Below are 6,138 nucleotides of genomic sequence, written 5' to 3' on the forward strand. Positions count from 1 at the left end.
TTAATCTCACAAATTCATTTGCACGATGATAGTCTCTTTCAAGTACATGTCACTGTGTAAGCAATTGTCCAGATGATATAAACTATTCATTATATATCGAGAGTGTAATCGAAATATCTCATAATATCTCATGGATCTGTTAATTGAAAAAAAATGAAAGCAACACGTTCAATAATTGCATGCGTTCGAAGCGCTTTTCTTGATTTACCTTAATCAGGAACGATCAAATACAAACATTTGAAATGCGCTTTTTGTCCACAAAATGTTTATTATAAATAATTCATTGTATATCGTTAGTGTAATCGAAGTATCCCATATATACTATCTCATAGATCTGTTAGTTGAAAAAGAAATAGGAAATAACACTTTCAATATATTTTGAAGCGCTTTTCTGGAAATCGAAACCATTAATGTCAAAAATACCTAAAAACAGATAAATTCCTCTAAAGCCATCTTTTCACGAGGGTTAGAATCTTAGTTTCTTTATAATTTCAAAATTTATAAAAGGACAATTCTATTTAATAGATACAAGGATTATAATTACATACGCCATACGCGCGTTTCGTCTACATACGACTCATCAGTGACGTTGAGATCGAAATAGTTAAAACGCAAAACAAGAACAGAGTTGAAGAGCGTTGAGAACCCAAAAATTCCAAAAACATATGCCAAATACGGCTAAAGTAACTATTCCTGGGATAAGAAAATCCTTAGTTTTCGAACAATTCAAAGGTTTGTGAACAGGAAATTTACAAAAATGTCCAGGTAATTGATATAAAGTGCTGACTACTGGAATTGTGATACGCTCGGAGACGAAACGTCCACCACCGGTGGCATCGACCCAGTGGTGCAAAGAGTTATCAAAGGTACCAGGATTATAATTTAATACGCCAGACGCGCGTTTTGTTTACATAAGACGTATAAGTGACGCTCAGATCGAAATAGTTGTAAAGCCAAGCAAGTACAAAGTGAGGAGCACTGAGGACCCAACATTCCAAAAAAATATACCAAATATGGCTTAGGAAATCTATTCCTAGGATTAGAAAATCCATAGTTTTTCGAACAATTCAAAGTTTTGTGAACAGAAAATTTACCAAAATAACTATATAATTGATATGCATGTCAACACCGAAGTGCTGACTACTGGGCTGGGTATACCCTCGGGGACGAAACGTCCACCAGCAGTTGCATCGACCAAGTGGTGTAAATAGTTATCAAAGGTTCCAGGATTATAATTTAATACGCCAGACGCGCGTTTCGTCTACATAAGACTCATTAATGACGCTCAGATCGAAATAGTTGTAAAGCCAAACAAGTACAAAGTTGAAGAGCATTGAGGACCCGAAATTCCAAAATTCTGCATTCTTTAATGTTTGTTAAATCATGACAGTACCGAAGTACTGACTACTGAGCTGTTGATACCATCGGGGATTGATAGTCTACTACTAGAGGTATCGACCCAATGATGTAAAAAATTGAAAACAACACGTATAACAATTTCTCGCTTTTTGGGATTTACCTTCATTAGAAACGCTAAAAGCCAAACATTCGAAATCCGAAGTATAAGTACCGTAACCGTTGAAGAGCGCTTTGTGAAAAATACCTGACATAAGGTAATACACATCCAATTTTTTATGAAAATATTCTTTATAAAGCACAAAGGTGTCAGTATTCACCTCATAAACTTACAAAACCTTTGAATAGACTTATTAAGAAGGGATATAATTACGATACTGTTGTCAAGTCATTAAAGATTGCATATTTTGGCGTTAATATTGAGTCACTGATAAGGTCTTTGCGTCGGAACTAAACACATTTATTCTAAAAACAGTTGTTGGCATGACACGGGTTATGTTCTTCTCATATATGTTATGATGGCATGATACTAAACCCCTTACGGGAAGGATTGTGCCTGATGTTCATATGATGAAATCATAATCTTTCAGTCAGTGTAATTGAAGTCTGGAGCTGGTATGTCAGTTAACTGCTAGTAGTCTGTTGTTATTTATGTATTATTGTCATTTTGTTTATTTTCTTTGGTTACATCTTCTGACATCAGTCTCGGACTTCTCTTGAACTGAATTTTAATGTGCGTATTGTTACGCTTTTACTTTTCTACACTGGTTAGAGGTATAGGGGGAGGGTTGAGATCTCACAAACATGTTTAACCCCGCCGCATTTTTTGCGCCTGTCCAAAGTCAGGAGCCTCTGGCCTTTGTTAGTCTTGTATTATTTAAATTTTAGTTTCTTGTGTACAATTTGGAAATTAGTATGGCGTTCATTATCACTGAACTAGTATATTTTTGTTTAGGGGCCAGCTGAAGAACGCCTCCGGGTGCGGGAATTTCTCGCTACATTGAAGACCTGTTGGTGACCTTCTGCTGTTGAGTTTTTTATTTTGGTCGGGTTGTTGTCTCTTTGACACATTCCCCATTTCCATTCTCAATTTTACTAGTGAGATTTTCACATTTTCTACATAAGAGTTGGTTATTTTTGTGAATAAAAATTGTGCATGTTATTTAACAACCCTTCAAGATGGTACGCTTCGAAATTAAAAAAAAATAAATACAAATTAATTGATGCAAGCTATACTTTATTGTAGTTTTAACATGGGTAGGCATTTTATTTGTGATTATTAATAACATGAATATAATACCTACCCATGTCAAAACTACAATAAATAATAGCTTGCATCAATTATTTCGATTCCGATTAGGACAATTAACTTAAAGGTAATCTTTATGTCCGATATGTATAAGTGTAGATCGTTTTTGAAGGCTCTACCCTGAATCCTTTTTTTTTTTGGTTTGTTTAAAAGCAAACGACTGGCAATGTGATTTTCAGAGGGATGAGTTTTGAAAAGCCAGCATGAACGGTTGTAGTATCCTGGTCAAAGTGCAACACGTTACATTAATGTTAAATGAATTAGTAACAACATACATTGTATGCATCATTTAAGAGTTTGGAAGTGTTTCAGGTTAATCATGTATATTAAATGCATGCCAACTCGATCAAATTCATTATTCTGCAGTAGTCAATATATGCATGTCCAAAAAAGAATTTGATTTAGAGCATGGATTAATCCACAAAACTAATGAAGCACGTCATATTAGAATGACTTTTATGGAATTGGCTATTATGTTTTGGTTCTTCAAGTAAGCTCTTTAACTGCCAAATCATGTCACACGACTAACATCGTATTAACATATAATTCCAAGAGCTGAACCTATATATATATATATTTTAATACTGACCTAATTTATATTATCATGTATGGAATTTTGAGAAATGTATGTATATGTCGTCATTAAGCCAAACTAACGTGTTAAATCATTTCGTGTATACACATATATCTTTAACGTCATCTTTTGCATATTTCAAAGGTGATACTACAGACGATAGATTTGGTATGGCAATAAGAGAAACATATATATTGAAAAAAAATATAGACGCAAAAAGAGGTAATTTGAAATATAGATATTGCTATTATGTTTTTATTTACACTATTTTTATATCTTGTAATTTAGAACGCAAAACAAAAAAAAATGCAATTCCTATGCTTAGTGTTTTGTACATGATCTTTTTTATTTTCGATTGATGCTCCTTAAGTACAACATAATTGAAATGTTATCTGGTTATTGAATTATACTCATTTATTGAGGATCGCTGTATCAAACTTATTTTAATAATACTTGTAAAATTATTTGTATGTAAATGTGTCTATGAAATATATGTATTGGCTGTGCTGAAAATAACATATTAACATGATTGCTTTATATTTTTGCATATTTTAAGATGATACTACTGGCGATACAACTGTTATGGCTATAAGAAAAACAGATATATTAAATCATGACATAGAATCAAAAAAAGGTAAACTGAACAATAATAGTGTGTATTTACAATATTAATTTTTATAACATGTATATAATTGCAGAAAACAAAACGTCAACTAGGACGTGATCAACTCTTACATGTATATGCAAGAGCTAATCGAAATTATAATGCGTAGTGTTTTATACATGTTAAGTTTGTCTTTTGCCTATTTAGGTATTCTAAGAACGGACCCTTATATAATAATTTTAGTCATATTTATCTTCAACTCTTACGAATTTTATCCATTCTTGGTTTCCAAATATTCGGCCTTTGATGTTAAATATGCATCAGACACATACAATTTATAAAGTGGTGCATTAAGTATTTGTTATGCTCCCTGTGAAGTTATTTTATTTCAGCAACGACAACACAATGCATACTACATGTGCCTGGTTGTTCATTTATACTCATTATTGATCTAATTCAAGTAATTAGTTTAATATCTGGATGCCAAACAAGGCCATATATATGTTTTATTTCGTTTTCAAAATGACATTGACAATTGTATTTTTAGCTCACCTTGTCCAAAGGGCCAAGCGAGCTTTTCTCATCACTTGGCGCCCGTCGTCCGTCGTCGTTAACTTTAACAAACATATTCTCCACTGAAACTACTATTTAACCATTATTGACCACACTCATCATTGGAGTTTTTTGATTAAAAAATGTGTCCGGTGACCCGCCAAACCAAACAAGATGACCGCAATGGCTAAAAATAGAACATAGGGGTAACATGTATATTTTGGCTTATAACTCTGAAACCAAAGCATTTAGACCGAATCTGACAATATGTCAAATTGTTTATCATGTCAAGATCTCTCTACCCTGAAATTTTCGGATGAATCAGACAATTGCGTGTTGGGTTGCTGTCCCTAAATTGGTAGTTTTTAAGGAAATTTAGCCGTATTCGGTTATTAACCCTAATATTATAATAGATAGAGATAACTGTAAACAGCAATAATATTCGGCAAAGTAAGATTTACAAATAAGTCAAATGACCAAAATGGTCAGTTGACCCCTGCATGAGTTATAGCCCTTTATAGTGATTTTTTACCAATTTTTCGTAAATTCTTGTAATCTTTTACAAAACAATATTTTCCTCTGAAACTACTGGGCCAAATTTTATCAAACTTAGCCTCAATCATTATTAAGGTATCTAGTTTTAAAAAAATGTGTGCGGTGACCCAGTCAATCAAGTAAGATGGCCGCCATGTCTAAAATTAGAACATAAGGATAAAATGTAGATTTTGGCTTAAAACTCTGAAACCAAAGCATTTAGAGCAAATCTCACAAAGGGGTTAAATGGTTAACAAGTCAATATCTATCTACCCTGAAATTTTACGATGAATTTGACAACTGGCTGTTGGGTTGCTGCCCCCAATTAGTAATTTTTAAGGAGATTTTGCCCTTTTTGGTTATTATCTTGAATACTATTATAAATAGAGATAAACTGTAAACAGCAATAATGTTCAGCAAAGTAAGATCTATAAAGAAGTCAACATGACCAAAATGACAAGTTGACCCCTTAAGGAGTCATTGCCCTTTATAGTAATTTTTTTTATTAATTTAGTAAATTTTGGTAAGTTTTTCCAAAATATTTTCCTCTGTAACTATAGGGCCAAGTTCATTACAGATAGAGACAATTGTAAGTAGATCGAATGTTCAGTAAAGTAAGATCTACAAACACATCACCATCACTAAAACACAATTTTCTCATGAATCCATCTGTGTCCTTTGTTTAATATGCACATGAACCAAGGTGAGCGACATACATATAGGCTCTTAAGAGCCTCTAGTTTTGTGCAGTGACTTAACAGTTCTTACTACATCGCTGTGAACTGTTTGAACATAAGTTGTGAGGTTTGATCTTTTGTTATTATACTTTCAAAACTATCGATAGACCTGCAGACTTTCAAGACGTTGCTGTCAAATAAAACTGAAAATTTCATTTCATTGTGAAGAGACTCAACAGTACTGTGAAATGTTTTTAATTGCATGAATTTACGAAGATCAAACTGGATACTGGCTCGAACGTCGCTCAGTATAAAGAGTCCGAAACAGACGACGTCCCGATGGACACGGTGTCGTCTGATACGGCAGGTGTCCCTCATTACCAGACATGACTAATATCTCAAACCTGACTCATTCAGATCATCATACTATTGACAATAGCAATATTACACATATACAGCCATGTTAAGTACTCCTTAAAGACATTTTAGATTTTGATGAAACAGCACACTTGCATTTGGAAATGTGGGACCA

This window comes from Mytilus galloprovincialis, chromosome 14, assembly GCF_965363235.1.
Source record: "Mytilus galloprovincialis chromosome 14, xbMytGall1.hap1.1, whole genome shotgun sequence".
NCBI classification, from domain to species: domain Eukaryota; kingdom Metazoa; phylum Mollusca; class Bivalvia; order Mytilida; family Mytilidae; genus Mytilus; species Mytilus galloprovincialis.